This window comes from Scylla paramamosain, chromosome 16, assembly GCF_035594125.1.
Source record: "Scylla paramamosain isolate STU-SP2022 chromosome 16, ASM3559412v1, whole genome shotgun sequence".
NCBI classification, from domain to species: domain Eukaryota; kingdom Metazoa; phylum Arthropoda; class Malacostraca; order Decapoda; family Portunidae; genus Scylla; species Scylla paramamosain.
The window spans coordinates 7687315-7704622 of NC_087166.1; the positions used below are offsets into that span (position 1 = coordinate 7687315).

Sequence of the window (17308 nt, forward strand, 5' to 3'; positions counted from 1 at the left end):
GTAAAAATAGAGGAAAACCAATAAGACGGCTCAAGGTGGATGGAAATAAAAGAAAACAAGAAAAGGATCACATATAAACAGCATAATATTAAATTCATATAGATATAACATAATGTACATTTGTCACGCGTACACACACAAAAAAAAAAAAAAACTCAAGTAATTTCTGTTCTTAAGTGTAAACGTTAAAAAAACAACAGAAGTAACGGATAAAACAACAGAAAACACAACACAAGACAAAGGAATTATTCTCCTGACATCACGCCTGGACAAAAACACTTAATGGCAATAGGGTTTCTTTTCCCTTCCCTTTCTCGGCCCTGGATGAGATCTAAACATGTTTCCTAACACCGGTATTGGAATTTCATCAGTGATTTATAAACAGCATTGATGAGACTCGGATGAAGGAGGGTGGCGACGTGCCTCCGCTAATAAGCTAAACGACAAATTATTGGCGGCACGAATAAAATCAGAACGAGATAATGGAGATGCGCTTATTGGCAATCATGGTGGGTATGGTGTGTGTGTGTGTGTGTGTGTGTGTGTGTGTGTGTGTGTGTGTGTGTGTGTGTGTGTGTGTGTGTCCTTCGCTCAACGCTACCGTACCTTACTACCATATTGGTCAACATAATGGTAAGGGAATGACTTTACCATGGGAGGGAAAGTTACCATGCGTTATTTTCTTTATGGTATCATGACTATCTTGGGACAGTGACTCCATCTTGGGACAGGTTACCATGTTCAGCATCTGACTACCATAGCTATTAATAAAGGGTTCATTCTACCATACTGCTACATACTATTACATCTTACTACCATAGATAGGTAAGGTGCTCTATATTTTCATACTTTACTATAACTGCGTGACAGGTTACCATGTTAAGATCATAATATGTATCGTAATGGTTCATGTGGAATGGTATTGTGCCATGTCCCAGTATAACATGGGAAAATGATGCTAATTGGAAAAAGAAAAGAAGAGGAAAGTAGGGAAGAAGACGAACAAGAGTATTCGAAGGAGAGGAAAAACAGGAAGGGATGGGAAAGAAACTGGAGACAAGGAAAAAAAGGAAAAGATAGGAAAGGAAGGCGAGGGAGAAATGGTAAAGTCACATATCCTACACTAAGATTATCCATTCCTCTTAGAAAAAAACTGAAGAAAAGAAGGATAAAAAAAAGAAGGAAAAAAAAAGAGATTGAAAGGGAACTGAAGGGAAGAATGGTAAAGTCACAAAGATGATCCAATCCTCTTAGAAGCTTCGCAGTAGAGGTTCAGATACACTATGAAACGAATCAAAGTACTTACCTCTCCCCACTCTCCTTGCTGCCTGCGCTTCCCCTCATCCCCTCTTTGAGCACGGCGGCCTCCAGGGGGCGGCTCAGGGTTCTTGGGGTCTTTACTCACCCTGGGAGGAAGAGAGAAGAAGTTAGGTTACTCCGAAGACTCGATAACGTCATGGTCCAGGTAATCTGTGTGTGTGTGTGTGTGTGTGTGTGTGTGTGTGTGTAGTTTGCCTTCGTGTGTGGCTTATCTTCTTTTTGCCTTTGTTCAGGTTTTTCATTCTACTACTGCTGCTGCTGCTATTACTACTACTACTACTACTACTACTACTACTACTACTACTACTACTACTACTACTACTACTACTGCTACTACTACTACTACTACTGTGTGTGTGTGTGTGTGTGTGTGTGTGTGTGTGTGTGTGTGTGTGTGTGTGTGTGTGTGTGTGTGTGTGTGTGTGTGTGTGTGTGTGTGTGTACAATTATCTCTTTCTAGATAAATTAACAAAACCTGTAACAACAACAACAACAACAACAACAACAACAACAACAACAACAACAACAACAACAACAACAACAACAACAACAACAACAACAACAACAACAACAACAACAACAACAACAACAACAACAACAACAACAACAACAACAACAACAACAACAACAACAACAACAACAACAACAACACACCACCACCACCACCACCACCATCAGGTCACGATGCATTTGGGCATATGCACAGATTAGCGTTTTAACTCGATAAATACATGCAAATACATTTAATATATCCTCTATTGACCATTACGGCGTTTCCCTCCCATTTTTATGTCCATTCATCTAATCATCCCTTTAGGTCACCATTTACCCGCTTCATTATCAACATTTCTCCCCCACCCGGCCAATTATTGACTCACATTCACCCTTTTTCTCTTTCTTTCCTCCTATGAGTTGCAAAAATAACAAAAGAATGGAGCTGAGAAAGTTACTACTTAGTCTTTATCTTTTCTCCCTTCTTCCTCTTCCTTCCTCTTCACTTTTGTCGGGAGACGCGGGAAGGAGAAAGAGAGGAGGGGAGGAGAGGATGAAGGAGAGGAGAGTGGCGCGTGCAGGAGGGCCAGGAGTAGAGCCACTGCACGGGCGCTCTTCTCTAATTACTGTAATGTAGAGGACAGCAGGGAAACACTCGGGAATGTGGCTCCTGCTCTTCCTGCTTTTCCCGCTGACGCTGATGGTGGTGGTGGTGGTGGTGGTGGTGCGTGCTGGTCAGTGGATGAGGCTGGACATGTCGCCAAGGGTCATGTCAGAAGCTCACGCCTCACGAAACACCCTTCACCACTCTCACGTCATCGCAAAATACAGGTTAAGCTTCGGGTGTTTTGTTTTCATTGGTTTGTGGATGTGTTGGTGTTGGCAGTAGTAGTAGTAGTAGTAGTAGTAGTAGTATGGAGTTGAGGAGGACGGTGAGGACGAAAACAACAACAATAACGACTACAGAGGAAAAAAAAATGAAAAGGAACTGCAGAATGAGAAGAAACAGGAGGAATGGGGACAAAGGAAAATAACAACGAGAAGGACAATCAGGAGTAAAAATGACACAGAAGCGAAGATAAAGAAGTATGAAAGAAAAGAGGAGGATGAGGATGAGGAATAAGATACATTTGGAGGAATTAGAATAAGATAAAGAAGAGAAGAATGAGGACGAGGAAAGTAAGATTTAGGTGAAGATGAGAGACATTTGGAAAAGAAGGATGAAGAGGATGTGGAGAAGTGAAGATAAGTCTCAGGTGAGGAGGAGTGACAAGGTAGAGTCTAGGTAGCTTCGTTAATGAAATAGGTGAGCGGGCTGGCGTGCGTGTCCCGCCGCTCCGTGTGTCGTGTGAACCAGAGGCCAGCTTTACATTATCCTAAATTATTACATGCATTTACAACTCCCACCAAAATATATAGAGAAAATATGTATTACCTCCGTGTGGCCTTGCACTGGTTACACGAGAGGCTTAGGTGTGTGTGTGTGTGTGTGTGTGTGTGTGTGTGTGGGATGATGAGGACGAAGACAACGACGAGAATACCAAGATGAAGAGAAGGGAAGAAATAAGGAAGAACCACAGAAATAAGTAGACAGAAGAGAAAAATGTGTGTGTGTGTGTGTGTGTGTGTGTGTGTGTTTTTGCATGAACGAGGGGTCAACGCTTCCACCCATCCAATAATGCAAGGTAATAACTATGTAGACCAACTTAATCAGTAACTCTTCCTTCCTTCCTTCCTTCTTACATCTCCTCGTCTCCCTCCTCTCCTTACTCCACCCTCCTCTCCCCCCACGTCACCCGAGCCACGTCCGAGTCACAGCATTAAAAGGATTATTAAACAAGGAATTTTGATGACGTTATTGACGATGCGTGATTATATTATGAATACATTAATGACATTATTGGTGATCTGGTCGTCCGAACCCCAGCGCCCGAGGCCACGCCCTGAGCCTCCCGCCGGCCGCTGCCCACTCCGGCATGTACGAGGTCATGGCAACACTGCTCCCCATACATATGTCTGAAAATACTCGCACGCTAATTTGGTAACACTGCGTCTGGCCTGAAATAATTACGCAGTGGTATTAGATTTGGAGTGAAGAGATTTTTAAAATTAATTCATTTATTTTTTATTTATTTTTGGTAGTGGATTAAGAATGGTTTTGTTGTGTAATGTGTAGATGAGGAGGAGGAGGCGAAAGAGGAGGAGGAGCAGAAGAAGAAGAAGAAGAAGAAGACGAAGAAGAAGAAGAAGAAGAAGAAGAAGAAGAAGAAGAAGAAGAAGAAGAAGAAGAAGAAGAAGAAGAAGAAGAAGAAGAAGAAGAAGAAGAAGAAGAAGAAAAGAAGAAGAAAGTAGCACTAGCAAAAAACATCATCATCATCAAGAACAACAACAACAACAACAACAACAACAGCAACAAAAACAAAAGCAGCAACAACAACAACAACACACACCACCACCTACAACAACAAATAAAAACAGGAGGAGGAGGAGGAGGAGGAGGAGGAGGAGGAGGAGGAGGAGGAGGAGGAGGAGGAGGAGGAGGAGGAGGAGGAGGAGTAGGAGTAGGAGGAGGAGGAGCGTCTGTCGGCGAGAGAGAGAGAGAGAGAGAGAGAGAGAGAGAGAGAGAGAGAGAGAGAGAGAGAGAGAGAGAGAGAGAGAGAGAGGTTCGTCTGGTGATAGGACCTAATCCCGAGTCGGCTCCCTGCATCCATTGTCCTCGACTCACCATGTGGACTGATCACCGCCGCCCCGCCCCTCCTCTGTGCCCTGGGTCCTCCCGCCGCTCCTTCCATTGCCTCCCCATTGCTAGCCTGACATGCTCAAAGGCGCGAAGACCAGTCCGGGTGGCGCCCTGACCCGCCCACTCACTCATTACCATTGATCTGCATCTTGTACATCTGTCCCCCTGGTGTGCGTCGCTGAGAGGGAGGTGACAGCCGCGGAGTCATGGGGGAGCATTGCAGTGCGGCGCCGTCACACTCCTCTGTTCGTGTTATCAAATATTTCAGCGTCTTGTCTGCCTCGATTGCTTTCATCTGTGAGGGAGTAATGACCCCAGCAGTTGTTTTGTTGGCAGTGCAAGTGCGACTTTCAGTAAATGTTTCTGTAATATTACAGCTTTTTTTTTTCTTTTAACTCTTTCGTTGTGATACGGAACAATTAACATCACCAGAAGTAATACATGAATTTTTTTATAAGAGCCTACTAGAAAGGAGATTAAAAAGAATAGATTTTTGCAATTTCTACCTAGTTTGAAAATTAGAGGTGGATGTAGAACAAGTACATATGTCTTAGTGATTAGCAATTAAGGAAAGATGTACCAAATAGCAGTGAAAGGGTTAACAGTCTCTAGTGAAAGTTAACGGGGCTTTCAAGGGTGTATTAGAACATAAGAACATCAGGGAAGCTGCAAGAAGCCGTCAAGCCTACACATGGCAGTCCCAACATATGAAACATACCTAGCTATTTTCACCTTATGATTAATCTTTATCAATAATTATGGATGAGGATGGCAGCTGGAAATACGTAAGTTAGTATGTTTCATGCAGGGGCTGCCACGTGTAGGCCTGACGGCTTCCTGCAAGTTCCCCTTATGTTCTTATGTTCTTATGTTCTTTACACAATAGTCACTTTTTTTTTTTGTTTCCAGCTCCAGATTAAAGATTTATCATTTTAATATTAGTCTCATTTTAGTCGTTCCCTGCCACTACCTTATAATCCTTATCTATAAACATGTCTAATCTTGCCTTGAAGCTCCCTATTGACTGCAAGAACAACCTGATAACACCTTGCTTATGTTTCGTACTGTCAAACTCTATTTTCAGAAGTCACAGTGATTTTTTTTTTTCTCTCTTACACGTAGAGAAGGTGCATTATAGGGTTTTGCTGACGTTGAGAACTCCCAGTCCCTTCGTCCATGGTCCTACAGTAAGGGTGGTGAGGGATGGTGAAGGTGGTGAGAGTGGTGAGGGCGTAACACCTCTCACCAGCACAATCAGCCAATCTGGTGAGGTTTTATGAGTCATGAATCCAGCGGGGTCAGTTTCCCCCTCTCATCTGACTCGTTTTCTTTTTCTGTTTAAGGGCGGTCTGATTTATTTCTTGTTTTCTTTTTTTTTTTTCTTTTTTTTTCTGTGCTCTGTTTTCAGTTTTTCGTGTGGGAGTGGACTCGATTTCGTTCTCTCTTTTTTCACTTTTCTGATTTGTTCTTGATATGTTCTAAATATTCCCTCTGTGGGTATTGATTTATTCCTTATTTCCCTCTTTTCTTTTATATTTCCTTTTATTTTCCTGTGTGAGGATGGATTACATTTATTTCCCGTTCTTCCTTTTATTTTCCTTATTTCTATTATTCCTTTTCTTATTTTTTTGTCTGGTCTACTGATTTATTTTGCGTCTTTCCTTTTCCATTTATTATTTTTCCGTGTTGAATGCGAGTCTTGTATTGTTTCAAAATATTAAGTGAAGGCAATGAAAAAAAAAATGAATAAGAGTTGAAATTTAAATACGATTCAAGCCTCCATCATTTTTTTTTTATTCAACTCCTTCTCATGTAATCTATACTTTTATTTTTACTTAATTTTTTTTCTCTCTCTCTCCCTTAATGTCCAAGTTTCCTATCTAAAACCAGTCTCTCTCTCTCTCTCTCTCTCTCTCTCTCTCTCTCTCTCTCTAAAACCTCCTCTTTTCCTCCCTCCCTTCCATGCCACACCTGTCTCTTTCCTCTCTCTCTTACTCCTCTTTTTCCTTCTCTTCTTTCCCTTTTACTCCAGCCGAGATCATTTGGCACCGAACGCACTCTTATCACCTCTCTCTCTCTCTCTCTCTCTCTCTCTCTCTGGCTGCCGCTATAAAGAAAAAGCGTAAAGTTAAAAAAAATAATAAAAAGAGCGACACAGCACAATGGAAATTCTTGCAGTGTAGTACGGGGCATAATCTTCACATATTATTATTATTACCATTATTATTATTATTATTATTATTATTATTATTATTATTATTATTATCATTATTATTATTATTACGAAGTGTAGGAAGAAAATGGTGCAAACTTTAATGAGGGTTATAATAAAATAGTAAAAAAAATATATATATACACAACACAAGAGCAATATTGAAAAAAAAGGAACACACACATACACACATGTACACATACACACATCTAAAAAAAAGTGAGGAACATCGCTTAGTACAACGCAATACTACTACTACTACTACTACTACTACTACTACTACTACTACTACTATTGTGTGTGTGTGTGTGTGTGTGTGTGTGTGTGTGTGTGTGTGTGTGAGGTGTAGGAAAGAGTAAAGGGGCAAAGGAGAATACGAGGAGGAGAATGAGGAGGAGGAACATTTGGACGGGGAGGAGGAGGAGGAGGAGGAGGAGGAGGAGGAGGAGGAGGAGGAGGAGGAGGAGAAACGGGAACTAGGAACAAGAAGGAAGGAAGGAATGGGAAACACGGAAGAGGAAGAGGAGGAGGAGGAGGAAGAAGAGGAAGAGGAGGAGGTAGTGGTTCTCGACTGGGTGAAATGTCAGCACGGAAATTCCTCCATGAGCATTGAAATGGAGCATAAAGCGGGAGTTTCTTCATAAGGGGCGCACCATTACAGTGGTTTATACCAACTTTTATTACATTCCCTCCATTCCCAGCCCCGTCCGGCCCCCACACGTCATACCGAGCGAGCCCTTACAGTGGCCAGTGCTCCCCGCCAGTACCAGGGGGCGCGGGAAGGCTGAGTACGAGGGGAGAAGCAAAGTACTTGGGGGAAGGTAGAGTACTAGGGAGACGGGAAAAGCTGAGCACAAATGGAGAAAGAGACAGTACTAGGGAGAAAAAGTACTAGGGAGAAAGTACTAGGGATATATGAAGGACAGAGTACAAGGAAGATAGGAACGGCAGAGTATTTACTAGGAAGAGAGTACTAGAAAGTGGGAGTACCAGGAAAAGGAAATATTCAAGAAAGATTACTGCCAGTGAAAGGGAGAGTACTAGAACCTAGAACTAGGAAGAGGTAAATACTAGGGACAGAGTACTAGGGAGAGAGAGGTAAGGAGAGAGAGGAGAGGAAAAGAGGGAGATAGGGAGGAGGGGTAAGTGCGTGTGAGGGTAAAAGTAAGAGGGATATGAGGTAGAAATGAAGGGATGAGAGGCTGTGGATATGCTAGGTGAGGAGGGAGAGTGGTGAGGGAGAGGAGGGTCGTAGGGGGGAGTTTGATGATGGTGGGGGGGATGGGTTTGGATGGGAGTAATGTGTCTGGGAGAGCTCGTGTTTATATGCTTGTTTTGTTTGTTAGGGTGTGTGTGTGTGTGTGTGTGTGTGTGTGTGTGTGTGTGTGTGTGTGTGTGTGTGTGTGTGTGTGTGTGTGTGTGTGTCAATATGTGTGTGTGTGTATCATTCTCATCCTTATCCTCATCACCATCACTACCACCACCATCACCACTATCAGTTCTCTCTCATCACTATTTTTGAAAGGCCACGGAGATGAGTAGCTGTGTTCTTATATATATATATATATATATATATATATATATATATATATATATATATATATATATATATATATATATATATATATATATATATATATATATATATATATATATATATATATATATATATATATATATATATATATATATATATATATATATATATTTTTTTTTTTTTATTTATTTATTTTTTTTTCCAGTGATGCAGAGTGCTTGCTAAATCATCAATACATTCTTGAAAACCCTCTTGAAAACTCCAGTAACTTCCACTTGAGCCTGTTGAATGTAGACTGAGATGAGATGCCGAGATGTTTATAAATATGGACTTGTGTTTCACTGCATTGTCACCATCACGTTATGCAAACATTACCTCATTACGTCACCTGATGGTCTCCCGCACACCTGTTCGTAAGTAACTACCTCGGAAGCCACCACAATATTTCTCTCAGGACACGAAAACCGAAAAAAAACAACAAACCAAAGCCACTCAAATGAGACTCACAATATTCAGTCCTCCATTTTCTTTAACAATCTGTGAGCTCAATTAAACGGTAACTTTAACATAAATGACTGAGTTTTTATTCATTTATGTATTTATCTTTCAGTACCTAGGAACGTGCCCTTTCTATATATATCCAACAAAAAACAGTTCATTACTGACATGTAAAACTATAAATGAATATAGTGCTGTTCAAGGCTCCTACGTAAATACAATATACTGAAGTTAGTCCTTTGTAGAGACCACGCGTCTTGTACACTCTTTTAATGGACAAATTCTCTTACAGGAGGAGGAGGTGGAGGAAGACGGAGAACAGAAGGAGGAGAAGACGGGAAACAGAAGAACAGAGAAACAAGAGAAGGAAAAGGAACACGAAAAGCAAAAGGAGAAGGAGGAAGCTTAACATGAGGAGGAGGAGGAGGAGGAGGAGCAGGAGGAGGAAGGAAAACATCACCAATAGGAAGAGGAAAAAGGTGGAGGAGAGGAAACAGGGAGAGAAAGAAGAGAAGGAAGAGAGGGGAGAACGGGGAGAAACAACAGCAACAGCAGCGGCAGAAGCATGAGAAGGAGAGGGAGAGGGAGAAGAAGGGAGCATGGTAAAGTAGGCGTCGGAGCTGGAGTCAATCATTCAATCACTCTGTAAAAGTTTCCAGCGAAAAAGAAACGTCTGGCGGCGGGAGGTCGTGAAATATGACCACCCTACGAATGGGTCACTTGGGCGCCGCGTGGTGTTGAGGCGTTGCGGAAATCACACGTTTTTATGGCGCCTTTTCCTACCTCTTCTCGTCTTGGGTCCGGCTCCTTTTTACGGCGCCTCCGGGTTTTATTATGAAGGTTCCGTCTGCAGCGCCGCCCAAGAAGAGGGGAGAGGGGAAGGGAGGGAGTGAGGAAGTGAGTGAGTGAGGGAGTGAGTCAGAGTGTGAGGGAGGGAAAGATTGACAACAATTTTCATTTGTTCTACTTATGATTTTATTTCATATTTCATTTTCACTTGTATTTTCCATATGCATAAATGTAACGAAACCTAAAAAATACATATTGCATATAATCAAATATTTTCATGCAGGATCTAAAGTGATATTGTTGTTAAATAATAATAAAAAAAAGGATGATTCATAAGTTTTTAAGACACCACTTTTCACCAAACTCCGAAAATAGTGCCAGAGAGAGAGAGAGAGAGAGAGAGAGAGAGAGAGAGAGAGAGAGAGAGAGAGAGAGAGAGAGAGAGAGAGAGAGAGAGAGAGAGGATAAAGAAAAAAAGAAAAGAATAAGCCACAAAGTCATCTCGTGGGTCGTTGCCACTTCAACCGGCGTCCATTAAGCCATAATTAGATAACTGAATAAGGAGTCACTCAATTACACCTTTTTATTCTCCTGCGGCCGCTCTTGATTACCACAAAACTTTCCCGTAATCAATAGTAATCGGCCTCTTCTGCTTCGGCCGCCACCACAGTTTGCTCCTGCCGCTCTGCTTCTCCCCTCCCCCCCCCTGTCTCCTTCCCTCCCCCATGTTCCAGTCCTTCACCGCCCCCTTGTACCCCCTGTCTCCCACTGTCCCCACCTGTGTTAGCCAAGGGCGTGTTCTGGTCGCGTTTGTCTGTATGTCTGTCTGTCTTGTTTGCTTCGGGGTCTCGCTTCGTCTGTTTGCCTCTCCTCCGTCTACTCGGCAAAATGTCATATTGGATTTTTTTTTTTTTTTTGCGTGTTATTGTTGGGTCTGTGTGGTGAAGTGTCGTGATCTTGTGTTTCAGCTACTGGTGGTGGTGGTGGTGGTGGTGGTGGTTCTGTGACTACTCTTATTACTGTTATTAGTGCTATTTTCACCATCATCCTGCTCTAATAAATGTGAAAGATTTACAATTAGTACTACTACCGCTGATGCAGCTACACCTGTTACTACTACTTCTTCTACTACTACTACTGCAACTACTACTACTACTACTACTACTACTACTACTACTACTACTATTGCTAGGTACTACTATTACTACTGCTGCTGCTGCTATTACCACTACTATTTCTACTACTACTACTACTACTACATTACTATTCTATAACGTTAGCTACTATCAGTATTATGTAATGTTTATGTTACTATCACTGTCATTCTTCCTCCATCTCTCAAGCAGCCACAGTCTTCCTAGTGTTTAGTTTACTTAAGATGAGCTGCGTCCCGGGGCTGAGGGCTCGTGACAGGCTGGCAAACGCAGCATGGGGCGTGGGCGGCGGGCGTGGGTGACGGACGGAGGCATTGTGTAGTGCCCCTGGCTGATGCAACGCACAAAGGAACGAGTTAAAAGCGGCCTAACCCTGAATCATATGGTCACGCTTTTGTTTCCCCGGCTTGTAATGAGTATGATTATCATTTGAAAAAAAAAAAAAAAAAAGGCGACGTATGATAAAAGGACATGGAGACAAAAGCTCGCTGCCAGTGGTGTCTGCGTCCGTCTTTTGTTTGTAGTGTCAACTGGGGCGTCCATCGCAGGGGAAGTGTTCCAGCACATTTCCCAAATGAGATCTGGAGGGGATGTGTGTGTGTGTGTGTGTGTGTGTGTGTGTGTGTGTGTGTGTGTGTGTGTGTGTGTGTGTGTGTGTGTGTGTGTGTGTGTGTGTTCCTTTCAGACTTACGTAACTCCGTATTCTCTAACGTTTCAGGGTCTATCAACACACATTACTTTTCCAACAGGCTGTAGTGGAAGATACTGGGATTTTCACAGGTGTTTTTATGATTCTAGTGATGATGTAATAATGATTCTACGCCATTATTGAAAAAAAGTCTCCAACATCTCGATTACTTTTCAACAACTTGTATATATAGTGTAAGATACTGAAAATCTCACGGATGTTTTAATTATCCAAGCGATGATACAGCAACAATTCTAAAACATTAATGGAAAAATAAATAAATAAAACCCCGAGTAATCATCGATGTGACCTTTAAAAACAGCCCTGATGAAAACTGAAAGTATTTAAGAATGAACCTCAGATATTTTTTTCTTTACTCATTCGCTGGAGTTGCACGATTATTTTCACTTTTGAGTTATAATTTCTTGGTTGGCGGTGAGTCTGCGAGGAAAGATCAGACAAGTATTTCCCGCCAGAACACAGCAGCATTACCTGGGTGAGGCTCGCTGCCTTTTCTCCTGAAATTACGAACAGGTTAACAAGAGTAATCTGGAAGACGCTCTCTCTTATAATGAGGAAAAATCTCGTCTTATCCCCATCCTGTAATTAAAGCCACCAACTTCTCTCTCTCTCTCTCTCTCTCTCTCTCTCTCTCTCTCTCTCTCTCTCTCTCTCTCTCTCTCTCTCTCTCTCTCTCTCTCTGTATGTATGAATGTATGTATATGGATTATGTGTGCATGTATGTATGTTTCTCTGTCTGTCTGTATGTGTCTCTATCTAACCGTCTATTCTGATTTTCGTTTATCTAACTGTCTGTCTGTCTGTCACCCGCCTGTCTATCTCTTTGTTTGTCTTCGTCTGTCTGTCTGTCTATCTATCTATCTATCTATCTATCTATCTATCCCTCTACCATTTTCTCTCTCTCTCTCTCTCTCTCTCTCTCTCTCTCTCTCTCTCTCTCTCTCTCTCTCTCTCTCAATTAGGAGTGGCAGGGAGCAAGACAGTTCAGTTCCCCCGAGACGATACACTCGCAACATCAAAGATCGACACATGATATCTTCCAAACTCAGGCCATGGCGGAACAGTTTCATAATATCTTCACAGACGAAAACTTGGCATGGAATCCATCCTTTGATATACATTCTTTCTGTCCTGCAACAAGAGCGTCACGAGTCCCAGGCAGGAGTTGTAATTCTGGTCCTTACGGCGCGGGGTGTTACGGGTGGTGACGGCACTTGATCTGGTGATGGGTGTTGGGTTCCATTGAAGAGCAAGGGAGAGGTATTGGGCTGGAGGGAACAAAGCTTCTTCGTCTTCCCTCACCTCCCTTCCTCCTCTCTCCTCCTCCTCCTCCTGTCTTTTCCCTTATCATTGCGTTCTGGAGGGTAAGGAAACGGCAGCCATTTTTCTGGTCATTAGTCAGAGATGGGTTTTATTTGTGCTAGTCCAGGGTGTCGTCTTTAGGTCACTGGGATCTGTTACAAGAAGAAGAAGAAGACGAAGAATGAGACTAAGAAGAAGAATAGTAAGATGAAGACGAAGACGAAGAAGAAAACCCTAGCAAACTCTAGAGGAATATGAGGAAAATCTTAATTGCAAACTTTGAAAATAATGACAAATCGACATTTTCCTTTATTATCAAGTTCCTACAGCATAATTTTTCCACCCTTCTCTGTCCTTCCCCTCTCTCTTTCTCTTTCCCTTCTTTCCTCCCTTCCTCCTCAATATCTCCTCTCATTTAAGTCCCTCATATGGTCCCCTCCCTTCCCTCCCTTCATACCCCTATTAACGCAACTCCTCAGCCCTTCCTACGCCTCCCTCCCACACCAATTTAATTTCCCCACCAAGTTGTATCTGATAAATCTCTTAATTCACCTACAAAGGAAAAACCAACAGAGGGAAAAGCCGGCGGTCGAGTCCATGGGCGGGGATTATGGCCGGCGAGATGGGTGTGTGAGGAGGAAGAAGAGGAAGAGGAGGAGGAGGAGGAGGAAGAGGGGTAGCAAAGAGGAATACGGAAGACAGTGGCAGGGGAAAGGGTGAAGGACGCGAAAGGAACAAGGGACAGTGATTTTAGGGATAGCGACAAAGTAATGGTGGAGGTACAATGGTGGTGGCAGGAAGTGGACAAAGGGAGTGGAAGCAACGGGAACAGGGGGAGGTAAAAGGGGCGGGAGCGCTGGGGGACTGAAGCACTAGGCGGAAACTGCGGGAGACACACACATGGCTCTCTGCGTTGGATTCAATTTCCAAAACACTATACCAATTTTGGCAAACCGTATTAACCTTTTGAATTCCCTAATACACGCCACTCCCACTGTATCATTGTCAATTGCCCATGCCATTTCATTTAATTGACCTTGTTAGCACAGCATACAAGCCAATTAGTTGCCCGTAACGACATTACCAAGCGGTATCTACACGGGCGGGTCATCCGGGCCCAGCGCGGGAAAGTGGATTGTCGCGCCTAAATTCAATTACAGACGATGGGGAAGATTCTCGGCTTGTTTTTAAGGCTTTCCCGCCGACTCAGTGCACCATCTGTACCTTAAAATACCGGCTGGGTGCTGGGGTGCCGCAGGGGACGGTGCGAGGGACGGTGCGGTGGCGGTGAGGAATGTGGTGTTGTTATGTGCGAGAGAGGGCTGGAAATGGGGTTTAGGCTGCGTTATTGGATCAGTGCTGACCGCTGAGCTATCACACTGCAGTATATCGTGCGCCCAGACCTCTGATTTACATCCTGCTGCCTCTCTTCCGCCTGATGCAGCCATGGCCGAGGTTAAGCTGCGATGTGTTGGGTGTGGATGGAGTACATGGATTGTGTGATGATTCATGCTGGTTTCAGGCCCGAGTTCTTTATCCTTTCATTGTTATTCTTTTTTTTTCATATTTATAATTTTTTAGGCTTTTTTTTAAATTTTTGGTTGTGTATTGATTTATGTTGGTTTCAGGTTCGTGTTTTTTATTCTTTTCACTGCAAGACACCTTTTTTTTTTCATATCAATCTGCTATTTTTTAGACTATTATTATTATTTTTTTGTTACCACAGTCTTTTAAATACCTTTGTAGCTTTGAAAAGATGACATTTACTTCTATTTTATTGTACTTCATTTATTTACATGTTTATTTTACAACGCTCTGGATATAAACAAAGACTTGACGATACCAGGAAAAAGGTTTACCACTTTGATCTCTCACTAGAACTATTTCCGAAGGCTTTCATGACTGTTTCTGTCTTCGTCGATGCAGAATCCCTGTTGAAACTATTATTAGTATTATGAAAACACCAAGCCAAGAAAAACCCAGTAAGTTGTGGTATAGTTTGAGAAAGAGGTAATGACTGTAGCTTGGATCCTGTTGTCTGATTTGTGGAGGGGAATGAAATGGTTTATCTGTCTATCTATCTATCTATCTATCAACCAATTAGCCCTAACAATCAATCAGTCTATTTATCCATTTATTTATTTATTTGCCTTTTTGTTTATTTCTTCATCTATCAAGGTATTTGAATATGGAATGAAAATAATAAGCGGAAGAGAAGTAAGAACGATGAAAAAGACAGCTGAGAAAAAGATGACAAAACAGAAAACAAGAAATAATACGTTAAAAATAGAAATCAATATAAAAAAGAAAGAAAACAAAACAAAATCAACAAAAAAATGAAAACGAAAAAAATTACGTATAGAACAAAGGGAAAGGAATGAATAAGCATAGATAAAGGGAAAGAAGAGGAGAGAGAGAGAGAGAGAGAGAGAGAGAGAGAGAGAGAGAGAGAGAGAGAGAGAGAGAGAGAGAGAGAGAGAGAGAGAGAGAGAGAGAGAGAGAGAAAGCCAGGGGGAAAAATCTCAGGAGGGGTTAAGCTGAGGTGCTAAATATTGTTTTTTCACCATCGTGTTGCCAGCATTTTTTTTTTTTTTTTTTATAAGGTGGCGGTCTACGGGGCGCCCTGGGAGTTGGTCAGGTGACTCTTGGTGGTGGTGGTGGTGGTGGCAGAGGAAACATGATGATTTAGATACAAAAAGACTATATTTTCGACTCCTCATTAAAAAAAAAACACCAAAAAACATGGAAAAAAACACATAAACAAAAAAAAAAAATAGATAAAAATTCTCTACCCACAAAAAAAAAAAAAAAAAAAAATAAAACACGAAAAAAAAGCAGAGGAAAAAAAAACACAGATAACAAAACGATAACCCTTTCCCCAACAAAGAAAAAAAATAAGTCAGAGCGAAGGAAATAAAGCAAGAATCGCCGAGAAATCTCCAATAAAGTGAGAGTGTAGAATCATAAAGATATTAGGGCGCGAGGCTGCTTTAACTGGGGACGTTTAGGAGGCAGGCGGCGCTGGGTAAAAAGTTTTAGCCCGTTGATGGCGCATTTGGGAGGTCGTAGGCGGCAGGGTCTCCGCCAGGAAGAAAAGTGCTTCCAGAATTACAACGCACATGCATTTTCCTTCCTCCTTCGGGATTTTGGCTCCATGGAGGTTATTTAGTTCCCTCCTCCCCCTCCTCCTCCTCTTCCTCTTCTTCCCCCTCCTTTTCTTCTTTTTTCTTCGTCGTCGTCGTTCTCATTCTCTTCGTTGTTCGTTTTCCTCTTCCTCGTCGTCCCATTCGTCGTTTCTTTCTCTTCTTCCCTCTCCTTCCCTTTTCTTCTTTTTTTTTTCGTCGTCGTTCTCATTCTCTTCGTTCTTCGTCTTCCTTTTCCTCGTCTTCCATTCGTCTTTTTCCTCCTCCTCTCCTCCTCCTCCTCATCTTCTTCGTTCTCATTCTCTTCGTCCTACTCTCGCTCATCCTTCTCCTCCTGTTCTTTGTTCTTATTCTCTTCGTCTTCTTTCTCTTAACTGTTCTCGTCCTTCTCCTCCTCCTTTTCTTTCTTCTCATTCTCTTCGTCTTCCTCTTCTCTTACTTTTTCCCCCTTTTCTTCGTTCTCATTCTCTCCGTTGTCTTCCTTCTCTTCTTCGTCGGCCTCGTCCTTCTTCTATTCTCCAAGACCCAGAGAAGTCAAAAGTAATTAACCTGCACATATTGCTAATTACACGTGAAAAAAAAAAACTACTAACTTTTTTCCCTCTCTCTCAATTACAGATGCTCTTAATTTCCGTGTCTCGTTGAATGCTTCGTTTTTTTTTCCCCTTCAACTTTACTCTTCCTTTTCCTTTCCTTTTTTTTTTTTTTTTTATGTCAGTGAGGAAGACTCACACTTCCTGTTTGGGGAGAGGGAATCATCTACCGCTGTGCTGGTGTTGATAGTGGTGATGTTTGTGATGTTTGTGGTGGTGTTGTGGCGTTGTGAGAACGGTAAGTGGGGCAGAGTTATTGTGATGCGTTGATGTGTGTGTGTGTGTGTGTGTGTGTGTGTGTGTGTGTGTGTGTGTGTGTGTGTGTGTGTGTGTGTGTGAGTGTGTGTTGATGGTGTTCTTCTAGTTTTCTTTTTCTTGTATAGATGCTTCCATGAATGTTTGTTAAGGGATGTTTTGATGATTCTGTTTCTAGTGCTGCGCGTAGGAGCATAAATGTTGTGGCAAGGGAAGGGAAGAGAAAGGAAGGGAAGGGAAGGGAAGGGAAGGGATGGGAAGGGAAGAAAGAAAAGACAAGTAAAATAATTTGAAAGAAAGACAGGGAGAGAAAAAAGCGAAAGGGAAGATTAAAGGAAACAGAAAAGAAAGGAAATAAAAAAAAATGAATGAGAAAAGAGAAGACGAAAGAAAACTAAAGTAAGGCCAGAGAAACAACAACAATGAAAGAAAAATAAATAAAATTGAGGAAAAGCGAAGGAAACCGAAGGAAGATAAAAGAAAATAAAGGGAAGAAAGGAAAATGAATGGAGGAAAAATGAGAGGAAGCAGCGCAATGGGAGGGGGAGTGGAGGGGGAGGCGAA

The 17308-nt window shown here is 42.2% G+C and overlaps 1 long non-coding RNA gene across 1 annotated transcript in view; it reads right to left on the minus strand.

The window, feature by feature from the left end:
- Positions 1 to 1301: 1301 nt before the first annotated feature.
- LOC135107803 (uncharacterized) overlaps positions 1302 to 17308 on the minus strand; it is a 47233-nt gene continuing 31226 nt past the window's right edge. The window contains exon 3 of the long non-coding RNA XR_010271998.1: positions 1302 to 1406. This is a non-coding gene — a long non-coding RNA (uncharacterized LOC135107803). The remainder of the gene's footprint in view (positions 1407 to 17308) is intronic.